A 19,972-nucleotide genomic window follows, 5' to 3' on the forward strand; every position below is an offset into this window, starting at 1 on the left:
CGAGACGCTATAAGTGTATCCTTTTCAGAGGCAACACAGGTAATGGGAAGAGGCAGGGGCTTGATGTGAATTGAACCCCCCTCCCCATTTTGCTGCTATTTTCTGCACAGCCTTGGGTGCATCATTTGTCTTTTCTTTTTTTTAGATTGTGTTTATTTATTTGACAGAGAGAGACACAGCGAGAGAGGGAAACACAAGCAGGGGGAGTGGGAGAGGGAGAAGCAGGCTTCCCGCTGAGCAGGGAGCCTGATGTGGGACTTGATCCCAGGACCCTGGGATCATGACCTGAGCTGAAGGCAGACGCTTAACAACTGAGCCACCCAGGTGTCCCCATCATTTGTCTTTTCTGAACCTCCGTATTCTCTTTCGAAGTTGCTCTAAGCAATAAGCAAAATGTTTTTAAACACCTATTTTTTAAACAAGTGCCTGGCATATAATAACTGCTTCATAAATCTTCCCTTTAAACTTCTCCCTTTGCTATCTATGAGGGATCTTCCTGGATGGGAACACAGGCATTAGTGGAAAGTTTTTGGAGGGAAATACCTTTTCATTGCAGGTCAGTGCAACAGGCTTCCCACAGAAGTGAGGAATTTCCTAGAAAATTGCTAATCACCTGCAAGGCGGCCAGCAATAATGGAGCAAAGAGAACATAAAATGGCCACTCCTGCATCTGAGGAGCATATGTTCAGCTGACCGGAATTCGTTACTCTTCATACCTCTTTGGAATTAGACAGGCCTGCATTTGTCTGCCCCCCACCCTCTAGCTGGTTACTGTGGCTCCTAGGCGTCAGTTTCCTCATGTGTGGAAAAGAAAAGGCTATTGTAAAGAATTGATGAGGTAAATTGATGCCCAGCACTGTGCTGGAATGTAGGAGGCACTTGGGCTTTTTTTGTTGTTATTGTAATTAGTAGTGATTTATTAATTTTTTGACTCAGGACACTTTCCCAATTCACTGCCTTTCAGGTTTCTCAGAAGACCATGAAGTAGTGGAAATATTATTACACCCTTCAACAGAACTGTGAAACGAGCCCGAGAGAGCAACTGGTTTCATCCGTGACTGGGATTCTGTTGCGGTTCTCCTAATTCCCTAGCAGCTCAAATAGTATATATTTGCTGATGGGTTGACTATACGATCTTCCACTGTGCATCACATCCAGATTTAATGAAACTGCTAAACCAGATAGGGACTTAGGAGATTCTTTTTCTGCTCTTCAAGCAAGGGAACCCCTTGGCCTCGCAACAGGGTCAAGGAATCAATTTTTATGGGTTCAAAATTTTGAGTTTTCTGAAGGCAATAGTAGCTCCTCAGCAAATACACCTGGAATGAAATTGCACAGAATCACGTTGAATGTAATGGAAACACTGTAAAGGTAGTCAAACTAACATATTAAATTTGGTTTGAATTTTAATTCCAGGTTTCAACTTCTGTGAACCAACAAGTAGAGTAACAAAGAATAATGTTACAGGATTTCTTCTTCTTTAGTGCCCACGGTTCTTGGTCATGCTGCTTCGAAGAATGCAGAGGTAGACTGGACAGAGTGGTGGGCAGCAAAGCAAGGTTTACTGAGCGATAGCACTGTGATAGTACAAAGTTCCCAAAGAAGAAGGGGATCTGAGAGGGTTGCCACTGGAGTTTCTAAGTCTAGGGGTTTGTATGGGCTTATTGACAGGGTGTTTTAATTTGATTAACCTTCCCTGCACCTGTCATCCAACCAGGTTTTTGTCATCTATCTATCATGTAGGGAAGGGTGAAGGGCTCCTTCCAGGATGGTGTAAAATCCTTTTAAGGGTGGTTTCCTCTTAGGGTGGGGGCCCCTTGTCCCTGCCTGCCTTTCTTCCAACTGTCCTTCATCAGTAATACTTTTTCCATCATGATAGTATTCTCTTTGAAATCCTGAAGTGGATACAAACATTAAGCTCCACCTAGTAAGTGTCATTTTCCAAACTCTCTGGAGAGAGGGAAAACTGGCAGTCAGGTCAAGTAAATTGCCTTAGGTCACACTGGAATCAGTAGGAGAGCAAACCAAACTCCAGAGCCCTCCTCCCACATCAATGGTACACAGAAAAAAGTTCCATGGAAGTCACTTAGGTCATTGCCCTGACAACACATTCTGGGGATTTTCCTGAATTTTGTTTTTTAGTGCTGTGCCAGATCTGGCCTTAAATATCTCTAAAAATAGCATTTCCTTCCATTTTAATTCTTCTCAACCTGGGTAATTATTCCAGCATCCAAGAGCTCTGACTTCCAGGAGAAGTTTGTCATTTGAAATAAAACTTCCAGGTCTCTTTTTATATTTCTAGTTCTATTCTTCCTATTACTATCTTTTTCTTCCTTTTTAGTGCGGATACCAGTAATGATTAGGATTATTGGGAATAGGGTCATTATATATGAAAAATTCCTTTTCTGCAAGAATTTTAAATGTCTTAAAAAAATCTTTCTATCTTTAAATCAAAAGCAGCTTTTAGGGGCACCAGGGTAGCTCGGTCAGTTAAGCGTCCAACTCTTGGTTTCAGCTCAGGTCATGATCTCATGGGTCATGAGATTAAGCCCCATGCTGGGCTCCACACTCAGTGGGGAGTCTGCTTTTGAAGATTCTCTCCCTCTGCTCCTCCCCCGATTTGCATGTGCACAGACACACACTCTCTCTCCCTTTCCCTCTCTCTAAAATAAATAAATAAATCTTTAAAATGTGTCGAAGAACTTAAAACCTAAGCTTAATACCTTCAATTTAAGGTATAAGACAATTTTTTAAAGCAGTTTTAAAATCAAAACTTTAAAGTCATGTTTGAGAAAATCATCTGCCAAATATTTACAAAATTTCAAGAAAATGTGAGAAAAGTTTTTTGAAAGGCACACATAAACATGCATAAACATTTGCATAGATTAAAAATTTTTTTAATTATGTTATCATTATAGGAAAATTTAATGCACACATAAGATACGTCATTCTTTCTGATGTATCTCATTTATGAATACATTTTGAAAATCCAAGAGTCACCCAAATTTAGATAATCAATTTGAAAAGCTGTAAAATCCAGAGCAAGTATATTGTACTTTTGGAGGAATAAAGTTTTTAAACAAGTGCAGGCAGTTAAAAAAATATATATGTGAAGTCTAACAGAACCCTTGCACAGAAATTTCAAGTAACATTACGTCTCTTACTCCAAAATTTTTCACTAAGTAGTTTTTTGAAGTCAGAGGGAGAACAGGAGTGGGTTAGGTCATTGCAACTTTTATTCCTGTGAAGTGCACACTCAAAGTTAAACATGACAGAGCCTGACTTGCAGGGAAATTTTCAGTCCAAAATTAAGATAATGATCATTAAACCTGATTTCACTCTATTCTTTCCAAATCCATCTTATCCTGCTTTAGCAATAAATGAAATCCAGATGTTGGAATGATGCAAGATACTTTGTTTTAAGCCCTGTAAAACAGAGGCATGCTTTCTAGTTAGTATAACCACTCATTTCAAAAACAAACCCTTTAGTTTCTTTACAAAATTGTTTTGGCTAAGGAAACCCTGGGATGTAAATCATTAAGAGTTACCAATAGCCTTCAACAGATGAGTAAAAATCATAGATACTACCCAGGTACAACCCAAAGTCATAAAATAACACTATCTCAGAGTTTTAAGTCACTTTTGTTCAAAGACTGATAAGATTTATAGTATGGTAAACATGCTTTTGTCACCGAATTAATGGAATGACAAATACACAGACGTTAATATTAAAGATGCAAAATGAATTCAGGATAACATCTGACTAACAATATTCATCATTAAAGTTTAGTAGAACAAATCATTAATAAGAATTATAAGGTTTTAAAGTGGAAGCCTAGAGGTAACAACTGTCCATACAACAACACTAATATTATTTTGGTCCAAGGACAACTAAGCTAGTAAATCATTTCTTTTCTTTGGCTTATGAGTCTACTTGTGCGCCACTTACCTCTACTTCATGTTGTCTGTGAAAGATGAGAAAAACCTGTTTCAAATGTTATCTGCTCTTGAGGGAAACTATGTGGAAGGCATGCTTATTAAATAATTATCAAATATAGCAAATATAAATTATTATATTCTCTAGATGAATTTCAAGGAAAACATATACCATGAATTATATAAATATGCATGTGGAACTGTTCTAGTAACAGAAAGATGAAGTAAATGACCACCTTTAATAAATTTACTGTTTTTAAAATCTCTGTAGTGGTGCCTGTGTGGATCAGTCGGTTAAGCGGCCGACTCTTGGTTTTGGCTCAGGTCAGGATCTTGGGGTCCTGGGATCAAGCCCCAGGTCAGGCTCTGCGGTCAGCGGGGAGTCTGCTTGAGGATTTCTCTCTCTCCCTCTGCCCCTCCCCCGCTTACTCTTTCTCTCTCTAAAAAATAAATAAGTCTTTTAAAAAAATCTGTAGGGATGACTGATCTATACTGAAGCATTTACTTTGCCTATTCTCCTTGTAACAAATAATACATTTTTTTTTTTTTTTTGGTAACACAGTTAAAGGGGAGGTTTATGACTGAAAAAAAATAAAACAATAGATACAATCAGGAATCTGCTCTCTACTCTTAAACCATTCCGCTCAGTTGGTTAAGTGGCAGACTCTTGATCGATCTCAGGGTTGTGAGGTCAAGCCCCACCTCAGGCCCTGTGCTGAGCATGGAGTCTGCTTAAGACTCTCTCTCCCTCTCCCTCTGCCCCTCCCCCGCAACCAACCATGCCATTTGACCTAAATAACACATAATAATGTAGACAATCTTTTGTTGCCTTTGGACATTTAAAAACAAAGTGATTGAATTCAATGTATATTTTTTGATAAATTGAAGAAAATTCATATATGCAGTCATTCAGCTATAATATGTTAGACACTAGAGATACAAACTCTTGGTTCCTACCTTCATGGTATCCAAGATCTAGAGCAGGGCTTGGCAAACTGTGAAGTGAGGGCCTTAGCTCTCTGGGGCAACTACTCTGCAGTCTTACTGCAGAAGCAGCCAGACAATCTGGAAATGATAGTGTGACTATGTTGTAATAAAACTTTACTTCCAAAACAGGCAAGAGCAGATTTGGCCTGTTGAAGCTTGCTGATCAGTGGTTAGGATAAGGAAAAATAATATAATTAACAAAATAATAACATTAAAAGATAGTTCCTTGAAACTGTGTTTCTGAATATTAGGTGATATCTTTCAACAGAACAAAATGGCCACAGAGACTAGTAGAAAAGCCAAACACATTTTTTAAAACATCTATTTAAACACATCAAAAGTGGGATGCCTGGGTGGCTCAGTTGGTGAGCATCTACTCTTGATTGCGGCTCAGGTCATGATCTCAGGCTCCTGAGACTGAGCCCACATCAGACTCAGTGCTCAGGGCGGAGTTTGCTAGAGATGATCTCCCCCTTCCTCTGCCCCTCCCCCAACGTGTGTGCACTTGCACATGCACGCGTTCTCTTTCTCTCTGTATCTCTCTCAAAATAAATAAATCAAAAAAAAAAAAAAAAAAAACACATCAGAAGTGCCGACCCAACCAGAATTAGGAGGTACCAAGATTCCAGAAAAGGACAATAAGCTGAAAATACAGATTTTGCCAAGGGGGCCCTGCAACCAGAAACCAACTTATCAGCAGAGCCTTTGTTGATCTCTTGGAGCAGTGCAGTGGTTCTCAGGGGGTAATTTGCCTCCCAGGGACATCGACAATGTCGGAAGACATTTTTTTGATTATCATGATGCTGGGGAGGGGATGGTTTGCTTTGGGCATTTAGTGTGTAGCAGCCAGGGATGCCGCTAAACACCCTACAAAGCACAGGACAACCCCCACTCCCAATGAAACTTATCTGACTCCAAATGTCAGTAACACCTAATTTGAAAAACCCTGGGTTACAGAAACAAATCTGGAGGCTTAGAATCTTACATACACACTCGATCCAAGTGTATATAATTCTTACTCCTGATTTGGGTTAAAGATTTTCTAGAAATCACTATGTTAGATTCTTACAGTCTCAGATCTGGAATATTCCCGCCCCTGTTAAATCCCACACATGAAGTGTTCTGAACCATCTTCATTCTCCCAGGTCCCAACCCCACTACAGCTACATTCATTCTCAGCAAAACACCTTATCACTTACCTTGATAATTCCGTTAAAATCATCCTTCCTTTCCACATAATATTTTTTCTATAGCTGCAGTCATTTTTTTTCCATCTTTAATAAAGTATTTTTAGGTTATTCTACCTCCTTCCTTTTGTAGTTATTGAAAAAGGAGTCAACATACACTGTGTCCATTTTATTATAATCTAGTGCCTGTTTCAGTGACTCCACACAAGCCTTCTTAGCCAAATTTCAATTGTGAAACCAATGGTCTTTCTTCAGCCACAATACTTAACATTGCTAAAACCCCTCTTACCTCCTTCTCTGACATTTACCACCCTGATTCTCCTTTTATAATCCTTTTTCCTCCTTTCACCACTCCACCCACTAAATATGCCCCTCAAGGTTCCGTGTTCAGTACGTCAGTTATCATACTGTGCCTCTGGGCTTCAAACTCACCCTCCCACATTCCGTGGTGTGACGCTTGAGCTTGAGCGAGGACTCTCAAACTGCATTTCGGCTTTGCCTGCGGCTACTTATTAAGTCTGCCAATAGGGGGCGGTGGAGGGAGCGTGAAACGCCGGAGAAGGGAGAAGCTGCTTGTTCCTACCTGATTGTTTCCTGTTCTGAGCAGTTAGTTCCGAGAGCAGCGTTTGATTTCCAGTTTGTAGCTATTCCAACACTTGCAAAACCAGTCTTATGACTCCCCATAGAGACACCAGCACCAGACAAGCAGCAAGCCCCCCTCAGAAGTCTGGGCCGGCCCCTCGAAGTCCCACCTTCAAACTTCCATGTTTAAATAATTCCAGTTTCTTCCCTTCGTTCCCTTAGACCTATCTGGCGGACAGGGTAGAGTTGCTTCTTGCAGTTGCTACCTCCATAAACCCCTGGTGTTCCTACTTGTCTTTTCAATTACCTAATCTATTTATTGTAATCTATAGTAATCTATAGTAGGTAATCTATCAATTACCTACTATTTATTGTATTTTGGCTGGCCTTTGGGGTTATCATAGAGCCAGTAATCCATAGAACAGACATTATTATAGCCATCATCATCTTGTTTATTCATCAGGATGGTAATGTAACTTGCTTTTATCTTAGAACACTTTGAGTTTACTTTTCCCCTAACTGACATGAACGATATATAAAATTTTGATGTTCGTTGAAATTGATATTTTGGCCTCTAAGGCTTAACTCACAGCCAAGTTCACCCTTTTATTGAGCCTCCAGACCAGGCCTCTGTGACTTGTTATGGGATGAGGGTGGTGATAGTGTAGGCAGAGGATGGACCTAAAACTGGATATTTGAAACACTGAATGGGGGGGGAGGGGTGTTTTCTTGGTGACATATATAAGCCTTGACAAGAGCACCTTTGGGCTAAACTAACACATCTGTAACACATGCCTCAGGATGTATCAGGCCTTAGGCGTTAATGAAACTGAAGATCCACTCATTCAGGCTTATTTATTGTATCATCCCCAAGACACCCAGGAATCATGACTCTTCAAAGAAAGGTGTGGATGAGGAACATCATAGGAGAGCATGCTGTAGGTTGACTTGTGAGGCCACTGAGAAGGGAGTCAAGACAGAAAGGCCCTGAAACGTGTACCCCAAAAGTAACTCGGACATATATCTATCATTTGGCATCTGCAGGTCTATGTAACTGGGAATACAGGCCTTTACAGAGAAATGGATCTTTGGGCCTGGAAACAGGAAATACATGATATTTGCCACCAAAAATAACAGAGTAGAACAGGAATCCCGAGAGTTTCTAGGCCTTCCCATATCAGGAAATTGTGAGGAGACAATATGCATTAAAACATTATAAGGGTGGGGCAGGGCTTATATGGGAAACTCTCTGCACCTTCCTTGCGTGAAATGGTACTAAAAAAATAAAGTCGTTTAAAAAAAATGTAAGTTTTCTTAATCATTGTGATTTTTGTCTGATCATTTTTATCACGACTCTGTCCTACAGTGAGTAATAGTAAAATTCTTAAATGAAAAGTGTCTCCTGTGCTTGTTTCTAGGGAAGTAGGAGCTGAAGAGATAATATCCTCCTCATTATAGAGCCAGCGAACACTAGAGAAGATGCTAATGATATTAAAGAGAATGATTGATAAGGCTGAAGCCCTTGGACCTGTATAGCAGGGAAGAAATGAACACAAGGAAAATCAGCCTAGCATCAAGGACTGACCTTGAGAAATTAATGGTCTGGAACCCCTGTGGTTTTCAATTATACTGAAGTATAAACTCAGAAGAAAGCAAGAGAAATGCAAGCTAAACAAGAAATGACCACCACTTCTTGATTCCTACAGTCTAATTGCATTACTCTACTCCCAAAATTACAGTCAAGGTATAAGTCAAGGTAGCCAAAGACCCCCTCAAAAAACTGTCTTTGTAATAAATAAAAATGCTCTAAGTGTATTTTAGTTATGATATAATGATTAATATTATTCAAATAAATGGTTCTAGAAAAATCTATATGACTGTTAGTGTAAAAGCATTCTACTCCACTGGAAATTAATGCAAGCTTAAACTTTACACTGAATTTTCAGAGATTTTTAAACTAATTTTCATGTTATGTTGATCTGTGAAGAAATTTAAAATTTTAGTAATTTCACAAATTACTTAAAACATTTGATTTTTCAAAAAAATATAAAGTATCCTGCTTTGATGAACCATATGCTGTGTAGTTTTTTATTGGCAAATCCAGAAATTTTTCTATCAAAGGCTTTCTATTGACAAATGCAATCTAATCTACTATTTATTGTATTTTGGCTGGCCTTTGGGGTTATCATTTCCTTATTTTATATACCATGCACACCTATCATAGTTCATCCTGCACTCTGCTTAATATGGTTATCATTTGATGAAGTTTCCTGGGGAATTGGGTTGCTCAGTCTGGCTGTTACTTTTGCCCTCTTATGAATAATTCCTTGAAATGAAGTATTTTCTCACATTTAGTGTTTCTTTTGCACTGCTTTGTTAAATTACCCCAGTGCCTTTAATGCAGAAACTCAAAGAAGAAATGCTTATCTATATTTTGTTCCATTAATGTTTAAAAAAGAATGAAGACAAGTTCTACAAAGATTGCCACAAGTTTAATACAACATAATCATATATATAGCTTAATTATACATTTATTATTTTGAAGCCAACAAAACACTATTTTTATGTAAATATATAAAATATATATTTTTTAAATACTTAATGATCTAGAGTAATTTCTGTGCATCTCAGTATAAACTGTGGCTTAATATGAAGCTTTGCTAGAGAGGAGGCCTTGATTATCCTGTGGTAGGTTTTCTAATCCTCCCTAATAAATCCATAGGCATCTCAGAATCAGATCTATACTAACTCCAAAGGACAAAAAGATACAGGTTACTAATTTTCAAAAACTACTTATGGAGAGCCATCAATGTGTTTGACCCTATTAGATGGCCCAATAAACAGAGAAATCATTTCACAGGGCGCCTGGGTGGCTCAGTCGTTAAGCGTCTGCCTTCGGCTCAGGTCATGATCCCAGGGTCCTGGGATGGAGTCCCACATCGGGCTCCCTGCTCTGCGGGAAGCCTGCTTCTCCCTCTCCCAGTCCCCCGGCTTGTGTTCCTGCTCTCGCTATGTCTCTCTCTGTCAAATAAATAAATAAAATCTTTAAAAAAAAAAAAAAAAGAAAAGAAATCATTTCACAGGACGTTTTTTGAGTGCCTACTGTGTACCTTGCACAAAGTGCTAGGTGCTGGGGATAAAGGTGAGTAAAACATGGCCCCTACCCACAAACAACTCACTAGTTAGCTGGGGAACTAGGTAGAAATGCAAATCACAATATACAATATGACATGTGCTACATTAGAGGTTTACTATGTTATGGTATCTCAGAAGACAATAGAATAATTTTGCTGGTGATGAAAGGGTGCTTATGGGACACTGCCAAGAGAAAAACTGAGCTGGAATTTTGTAGACACAAAGAGATGGGAAGGAAGGGGGAGTGGAGAGAAAGAGAGCAAGTGGAAGAGAAGTAGAACGTAAGGAGGTAGGCGAGGAGGGAAGCAGAGAGCAAGAAAGAGAGAGAGGGAGGAAGGCTGAAGGATCCTGCCGGCAGAGAGAAATCCTAACAAGGATATGGAGACACAAGCGGGCATAAACGTTTAGGACTCCCTGAGAGGTGCAGCCAGAGAATAAAGGTTGGAACAGTGAGCGGTGTCCTGGGTACTAGAGGGTAGGTTGAAAGAGTTGATTGGGATCAGATTAAAAGGTCCTTGGTGCCACGGTAGACTTTGGACTTTATCTTAAAGCGATGAAGAGCTAACAAACGTTTTTAAACAAATAAATGTGAAATTGAGGGATTTTTTTTGTGTGTGTGTGGTTATTGTGTTTTGTTTCTGTGTTGTTATGTCTTGGATGGTGCTATTTAGATGCATGTTTTAGAAAGTTACTTTGGGAGTAGTATGGGAGGTAGAGTATGTTCTCTAGTGCCTCTGCTACTAAGAGAATTGAGTCAGATATTAAAAAGTAACTACCCAGAGAGGAGAGGATTTAAACTACCGTCAGTGACAATAGAAATGGAAAATAATTATCAGCTATTGCCTCGAGAGGTGAGGTAGTGTGCTGGCACACTTGATTTCCAGTTATCGATGGCATAAACTTCTGCTAGTTCCTTAAATTCTCTATGACTCAGTTTCTTTATCTGTAAAAGAATAATAAAAATAATATCTACCTCATAAGGTTGCTAGGAGTATTAAATGAGTTAACATATTTAAAGTACTTAGAATAAATAGTACCTGACACGTAGTGATTGTCATTTGTGTTCATGATTATTAGGATCATCTATTCAGAGGAGAAATAAATCTCATACTTTTGGAATGGAGGAAGAAGAGAGCATTTAATTTGAAATGTAAGGTGTAGGAAAAATGCCAAAAGGCAAAGACTATAAGAATTCAGAGCGTATTCTAGGTGGAGGGAATAGCAAGAGCAGAGGCTCAGAAAGGATATATGTTCAGTTCCCAGCAAAAGGTTCAGAGGGTCATGTTTCAGTGGAAAGAAAATTATTTTTTATCTGAGGGCCTAAAAGCAAGCAAGAACCAACCTTGTCCTTAACTCAACAGTTTCCCTACATATTAATAAAAGACTACTAAATGGGGTGCCTGGGTGGCTCAGTTCTTAAGCATCTGCCTTTGGCTCAGGTCATGATCTCTAGGTCCTGGAATGGAGCTCCACATCTGGCTTCCTGCTCAGTGGTGAGTCTGCTGCTCCCTCCCCCTCTGCCCCTCACCCCCGCTCATGTGCTCACGCTCTCTCTCTCTCAAATAAAATCTTTATAAAAATAAATAAATAAATAAATAAATGACCGCTAAAATTTATCACCCATCTATGACACCTTTGAGAGCTAAAAGAGGAGTAAAAATGATAAAAATCAAGTAAATTTGTATTTATTTTAATATATTTTTAATACTTGAAGTATTTATGTATTGACCAAAAAGGTGTTTTATTCAAAAATTATTTTCAGGGGCGCCTGGGTGTCTCAGTCATTGAGCGTCTGCCTTTGGCTCAGGTCATGATCCCAGGGTCCTGGGATTGAGCCTCGCATTGGGCTCCCTGCTCTGAGGGGAGCCTGCTTCTCCCTCTCCCACTCCCCCTGCTTGTGTTCCCTCTCTCGTTGTCTCTCTCTCTCTGTCAAATAAATAAAATAAAATCTTTAAAAAAAATTATTTTCAAATATGTTTTTCTAGGAAAAAAACAATATGTATGTATACATTAAAGGAAATTTTAAAATTTTTATAATGATTATCTGAACATTTAAAAATGAGTTAAGCACAATTATAACAAAAGAAAATTATAGATTAATATCTCCATTGGCATAAAAGTCCTGTATAAGATATGAGCAAGTTTAATACAGGACATATAAAAAGTATAATACATCAAGACCAAGCGAGGTTTATTCCACAAATGCAAGACTGTTTAACATTTAAAATTCAATCAGTGTAACTCACTGAAAAAGAAAATATAGTTATCTCAATAGATGCAGGTATAATCAAGAAAAAAAAAATCTCTCAACAAACTACAGTTGACCTTTGAACAATGCAGAGGTTAGGGGCCCCAACCTCCAGTGCATTCAAAAATCCTCATATGACTTTGACTCCCCATAAACTTAACTACTAATAGCCTACTGTTAACCAGAAGCCTTACCCAAAAATGTAGTTAACACATATTTTGTATATGTATTATATATTGTATTCTTACAATAAAGCAAGGTAGAGAAAAGAAAATGTTATTAAGGAAATAAGTAGGAGAAAATACATTTAGAGTACTGTACTGTAGTTATAAAAGAATCTGTATATAAGTGGATTCGTGAAGTTCAAACCCATGTTGTTAAAAGATCAACTGTAGGAAGAGAACTACTTTTTTTTTTTTAAGATTTTATTTATTTATTTATTTGCGAGAGAGACCACAAGCGGGGGAGAATGGCAGGTAGAGGGAGAAGCAGGCTCCCCGGGGCGCCTGAGCAGGGACCCCCATTCGGGGCTCAATCCCAGGACCCCGGATCATGACCTAAGTTGAAGGCAGAAGCTTAACTGACTGAGCCACCCAGGCACCTCAAAAATCTATATCTTTTGACTCCCCCCAAAATTAACTGCTAATAGCCTACTGTTGACCAGAAGCCTTACTGATAACATAAATTATCGATTAACACATATTTTGTATGTTGTTTGTATTACATACCATATTCTTACAATAAAAGTAAGCTAGAGAAAAGAAAATGTTATTAAGAAAATCATGAGGAAGAGAAAATACATTCACAGTGCTGTATTGTATTTATTGAGAAAAATCCATATATAAGTGGGATTCAAAACCCTGTTGTTCAAGCCTCAGCTTTGTTTTTAGTAACTACAACTTGCTAAGCACTTCAAAAGCTGAACTTCTGGGGACTCTATTTATTGATTACTTTGTTTTCATATTTCCAAGTAATTTTGAACACTTACAAGTGAGTTCAATATTATTGTATTGCACTTTGGTTTACAAAGAACTTCAAACATTTCTAAACTTTGATGAGTGGCAAAGAGAGAAAGCACCTACTTCTACACTGAATCTGAATTATTTTTTATTTCAACATCAAGCTTGTAAAATATATATGTGTATATAGTTCAGTTACTCTAATTGCATGTATGTATAAAATATTTATAAAATTTGGCAACTCTAGCTTCCATTTCAGTTATTAGATCATCATAGCCCTTTTAAGATGCATTTATGAATTTCGTAGGTACCACAACCAATACAACAGGCACATTTATTCAATGTATATTTCTTAATTTAGTAGAACATTATTTTTACCATGTTTTTACAAGGTTCTCATCACAACTTGAATTCATTTTATTACTGTATAAAGAAAATAATTTTATCTCAATGTTGAACTTTCAAAATAAATTTATGATGGCTTTAACAATAGTGTCAGATGTTTTATCTTGGCAAAATGAACCCTATATAGTTTTACTTTTTTTCCCCACGATTTGTATGGGGATAAAAAGCAACCATTTTTAACTGGCTGGTGTTCTATTTGTTGTTTTTGGTTTTTTTTTTTAAGATTTTATTTATTTATTTGAGAGAGAGAATGAGATAGAGAGCACAAGGGGGGGAGCGGGAGAGGGAGAAGCAGACTCCCCGCTGAGCAGGGGAGCCCGACGTGGGACTCGATCCCAGGACTCCAGGATCATGACCTGAGCCGAAGGCAGTCGCTTAACCAACTGAGCCACCCAGGCGCCCTGGTGTTCTATTTGTAGCATCTGATATGTTATAAGATTCTCATCATTTAACCATCTATGAAGTGATTCTGTTAAAGGAACCAATAAAATAATAGTTCTTGTTTCACTTTTGTAGGGTCATAAGAAAACTTGGAATCTAAAATGAAGTCCTTTGACCCAAATGGAAAGTTGTGCTTTACAGAGTGACATGTAAATAGCTTTCTGCAGCTGTTAGTTAAATCATGATCTCCAGGCACAACCATCTTAAAATAACAGTAACTTCTGAAGTGGATATTTTCCGGTTTTCAGGTGGGCAGCCCTTATGGCCCTCCTGTTGGATGGGGAATTTTAACATTTTTGCAAATTACCCCATCATTAGCTTTCCTGAGAAACAGAAACTCAATACTTAGTTTTTCATGAAATAGTCTGGGCTTTTAGCTCATTACTGCCAAGAGTTTATTGTGATTAAAAAAAAAAAAGCATTGATAACAAAATAAAACAAAAGTTTGAAGATTTATACATAGGATACTGGCAAAACTGTGGAAGCAAGAGTATTCCATCATTACAATACTTCTACATTATGGTAACCAGCTTCTATTTCCTGCACATATCTCATAGACACCTAATCTGTAATTACCACATTTCCTAAAGATCCTTCTGACTAGCAGCCTGGAAGTTTGTTACATCTTGAAACCTGCAGCATGGGCCATGGCATAATTGGCTAGAACGTCAAATAGACTGCAGGGACAGCTATGTTGAATACATCTTCCTCCACCCCCAAGACTAGGAGGATTTAACTGTTCTTAGCCACTTGAGTCCAAGTGCATATCATTTTAGCAATTAAGACTCTGCATACTGTCCTGAACAGCTATTCTTATTTTGCATTTTAAAAGATTCTGGAATAGAAAGGTAAGATTATTTTTCATTGTTTTTATATGTGTTAAGGTGAGAATTCTTTTTCCTGCATACTACTCTCACACTTCTACATGAAACTATAGTAAAAATTGCAAGTACAAAATAAAGGCACATCATATTGATCCTCACTTATTATAATACAATACTTAATACTACTTGTTTAAATCAGGAAAAAAATTTAAATGGGGATTGCCTCAGGCAAACTGGGACATATAGAAACCATACAGCAGTTTAAATTCATGGTGAAAATAAATTCAATTCAAAGCCACAGGTACTTGTTGAGGACCTACTAACCCCAAGAACCTTTGCTATGAGCTGAAAGGAAATACAAATAGGAATTAAGCCAATTCCTTCCTCTTACCTTTAGAAAGGACATATTTACAAAGGATTTACATTCAGAGTAGAATGGTATGACATTTTCTGGAAAATTAAGGAAGTGAGACTCCTACATTGAAGAAAATAACTGATGGTATTTGTTTCTAATGATAAAACTTGAGCTTTTAAGTAAAAATGAGAATTGGGAAGCTTGACAGTTTCCCAATACTTAAGGGTTTTCTGATGAGATTGATGGTGATTGTGAAATATGTCAACAATTCAAAGACCTACATAACTCAGTGAATCATTACTTTCTAAATGACAAACGTGTAAGTAATGTTACAAAACCATGCATGGCCATTCAAATTGCAAAACAGACCAATGGATTTTAATATAACAGTTTGAAGACTATACTTTCAGGGATCATTTCTATAGTTTGTTACTGGAGAAGTTTCTCTGAATGTGTAGAGTACCCAAAAATTAAGGAATTTGCAAACACAAAACCAGCCCTACAGGAAATCTTGAAAGGGGTCCTCTAAGCAAAGAGAGAGCCTAAAAGCAACATAGACCAGAAAGGAACACAGACAATATACGGTAACAGTCATCTTACAGGCAATACAATGGCACTAAATTCCTATCTTTCAATAGTTACCCTGCATGTAAATGGGCTCAATGCCCCAATCAAAAGACACAGGCTATCAGACTGGATTAAAAAACAAGACCCATCGATATGCTGTCTGCAAGAGACTCATTTTAGAACCAAAGACACCCCCAGATTGAAAGTGAGGGGGTGGAAAACCATTTACCATGCTAATGGACACCAAAAGAAAGCTGGAGTGGCAATCCTTATATCAGACAAATTAGATTTTAAACCAAAGACTGTAATAAGAGATGAGGAAGGACACTATATCATACTTAAAGGATCTATCCAACAAGAAGATCTAACAATTGTAAATGTCTATGCCCCTAACATGGGAGCAGCCAATTATATAAGGCAATTAATAACAAAAGCAAAGAAACACATCGACAACAATACAATAATAGTGGGGGACTTTAACACCCCCCTCACTGAAATGGACAGATCGTCTAAGCAAAAGATCAACAAGGAAATAAACACTTTAAATGACACACTGGACCAAATGGACTTCACAGACCTATTCAGAACATTCCACCCCAAAGCAACGGAATACACATTCTTCTCTAGTGCCCATGGAACATTCTCCAGAATAGATCACATCCTAGGTCATAAATCAGGTCTCAACCGGTACCAAAAGATTGGGATCATTCCCTGCCTATTTTCAGACCACAATGCTTTGAAACTAGAACTCAATCACAAGAGGAAAGTCGGAAAGAACTCAAATACATGGAGGCTAAAGAGCATCCTACTGAAGAATGAATGGGTCAACCAGGAAATTAAAGAAGAATTAAAAAAATACATGGAAACCAATGAAAATGAAAACACAACTATTCAAAATCTTTGGGATGCAGCAAAGGCAGTCCTAAGAGGAAAGTATATAGCAATACAAGCCTTTCTCAAGAAGCAAGAAAGGTCTCAAGTACACAACCTAACCCTACACCTAAAGGAGCTGGAGAAAGAACAGCAAATAAAGCCTAAACCCAGCAGGAGAAGAGAAATAATAAAGATCAGAGCAGAAATCAATGAAATAGAAACTCAAAGAACAGTAGAACAGATCAACGAAACTAGGAGCTGGTTCTTTGAAAGAATTAACAAGATTGATAAACCCCTGGCCAGACTTATCAAAAAGAGAAGAGAAATGACCCAAATCAACAAAATCATGAACAAAAGAGGAGAGATCACAACCAACACCAGAGAAATACAAACAATTATAAGAACATATTATGAGCAACTCTATGCCAGCAAATCAGATAACCTGGAAGACATGGATGCATTCCTAGAGATGTATCAACTACCAAAACTGAACCAGGAAGAAATAGAAAACCTGAACAGACCTATAACCACTAAGGAAATTGAAGCAGTCATCAAAAATCTCCCAAAAAACAAAAGCCCAGGGCCAGATGGCTTCCCAGGGGAATTCTACCAAACATTTCAAGAAGAATTAATACCTATTCTTCTGAAACTGTTCCAAAAAATAGAAATGGAAGGAAAACTTCCAAACTCATTTTATGAGGCCAGCATTACCTTGATCCCAAAACCAGACAAAGACCCCATCAAAAAGGAGAATTACAGACCAATATCCCTGATGAACATGGATGCAAAAATTTTCACCAAAATACTAGCCAATAGGATCCAACAGTACATTAAAAGGATTATTCACCACGACCAAGTGGGATTTATCCCTGGGCTGCAAGGTTGGTTCAACATCCGCAAATCAATCAATGTGATACAATACATTAACAAAAGAAAGAACAAGAATCATATGATCCTCTCAATAGATGCAGAAAAAGCTTTTGACAAAGTACAGCATCTTTTCTTGATCAAAACTCTTCAGAGTATAGGGATAGAGGGTACATACCTCAATATCATAAAAGCCATCTATGAAAAACCTACAGCGAATATCATTCTCAATGGGGAAAAACTGAGAGCTTTCCCCCTAAGGTCAGGAACGCAGCAGGGATGTCCACTATCACCACTGCTATTCAACATAGTATTGGAAGTCCTAGCCACAGCAATCAGACAACAAAAAGAAATCAAAGGCATCCAAATTGGCAAAGAAGAAGTCAAACTCTCACTCTTTGCAGATGATATGATACTTTATGTGGAAAACCCAAAAGACTCCACCCCAAAACTGCTAGAACTCATACAGGAATTCAGTAAAGTGGCAGGATATAAAATCAATGCACAGAAGTCAGCGGCATTCCTATACACCAACAACAAGACAGAAGAAAGAGAAATAAGGAGTCGATCCCATTTACAATTGCACCCAAAACCATAAGATACCTAGGAATAAATCTAACCAAAGAGACAAAGGATCTGTACTCAGAAAACTATAAAATACTCATGAAAGAAATTGAGGAAGACACAAAGAAATGGAAAAACGTTCCATGCTCATGGATTGGAAGAACAAATATTGTGAAGATGTCAATGCTACCTAGAGCAATCTACACATTCAATGCAATCCCCATCAAAATACCATCCCCTTTTTTCAAAGAAATGGAACAAATAATCCTCAAATTTGTATGGAACCAGAAAAGACCCCGCATAGCCAGAGGAATGTTGAAAAAGAAAAGCAAAGCCGGCGGCATCACAATTCCGGACTTCCAGCTCTATTACAAAGCTGTCATCATCAAGACAGCATGGTACTGGCACAAAAACAGACACATAGATCAATGGAACAGAATAGGGAGCCCAGAAATGGACCCTCAACTCTATGGTCAACTCATCTTTGACAAAGCAGGAAAGAATGTCCAATGGAACAAAGACAGTCTCTTCAACAAATGGTGTTGGGAAAATTGGATAGCCACATGCAGAAGAATGAAACTGGACCATTTCCTTACACCACACACAAAAATAGACTCCAAATGGTTGAAAGACCTCAATGTGAGACAGGAGTCCATCAAAATCCTAAAGGAGAACACAGGCAGCAATCTCTTTGACCTCAGCCGAAGCAACTTCTTCCTAGAAACATCGCCAAAGGCAAGGGAAGCAAGGGCAAAAATGAACTATTGGGACTTCATCAAGATAAAAAGCTTTTGCAAAGCAAAGGAAACAGTCAACAAAACCAAAAGACAACCGACAGAATGGGAGAAGATATTTGCAAATGACATATCAGATAAAGGGCTAGTATCCAAAATCTATAAAGAACTCATCAAACTCAACACCCAAAGAACAAAGAATCCAATCAAGAAATGGGCAGAAGACATGAACAGACATTTTTCCAAAGAAGACATCCAAATGGCCAACAGACACATGAAAAAGTGCTCAATATCGCTCGGCATCAGGGAAATCCAAATCAAAACCTCAATGAGATACCACCTCACACCAGTCAGAATGGCTAAAATTAACAAGTCAGGAAACGACAGATGTTGGCGGGGATGCGGAGAAAGGGGAACCCTCCTACACTGTTGGTGGGAATGCAAGCTGGTGCAGCCACTCTGGAAAACTGTATGGAGGTTCCTCAAAAAGTTGAAAATAGAGCTACCATATGATCCAGCAATTGCACTACTGGGTATTTACCCCAAAGATACAAAAGTAGGGATCCGAAGGAGTACGTGCACCCCGATGTTTATAGCAGCAATGTCCACAATAGCCAAACTGTGGAAAGAGCCAAGATGTCCATCGACAGATGAATGGATAAAGAAGAGGTGGTATATATATACAATGGAATATTATGCAGCCATCAAAAGGAATGAGATCTTGCCATTTGCAACGACGTGGATGGAACTGGAGGGTATTATGTTGAGTGAAATAAGTCAAACAGAGAAAGACATGTATCATATGATCTCACTGATATGAGGAATTCTTAATTGCAGGAAACAAACTGAGGGTTGCTGGAGTGGGGGGTGGGGTGGGAGGGATGGGGTGACTGGGTGATAGACACTGGGGAGGGTATGTGCTCTGGTAAGCGCTGTGAATTGTGCAAGACTGTTGAATCTCAGATGTGTACCTCTGAAACAAATAATGCAATATCTGTTAAGAAAAAAAAAAAAGAAGAAGAAGAAGGTAGCGGGAGGGGAAGAATGAAGCGTGGGAAATCGGAGGGGTAGACGAACCATGAGAGACGATGGACTCTGAAAAACAAACTGAGGGTTCTAGAGGGGAGGGGGGTGGGAGGATGGGTTAGCCTGGTGGTGGGTATTGAGGAGGGCACATTCTGCATGGAGCACTGGGTGTTATGCACAAACAATGAATCATGGAACACTTCATCTAAAACTAATGATGTAATGTATGGGGATTAACATAAGAATAAAAAAAATATAACAGTTTGAACATTTTATTGATAT

At 38.4% G+C, this 19,972-nt stretch overlaps 1 pseudogene; it reads left to right on the forward strand.

Annotated features, from left to right (window-relative positions):
• Positions 1 to 15,453: 15,453 nt before the first annotated feature.
• Positions 15,454 to 15,539, forward strand: LOC123324277 (annotated as a pseudogene).
• The last annotated feature ends 4,433 nt before the right edge of the window (positions 15,540 to 19,972 follow it).

This window comes from Neomonachus schauinslandi, chromosome 2, assembly GCF_002201575.2.
Source record: "Neomonachus schauinslandi chromosome 2, ASM220157v2, whole genome shotgun sequence".
Lineage (NCBI taxonomy): Eukaryota > Metazoa > Chordata > Mammalia > Carnivora > Phocidae > Neomonachus > Neomonachus schauinslandi.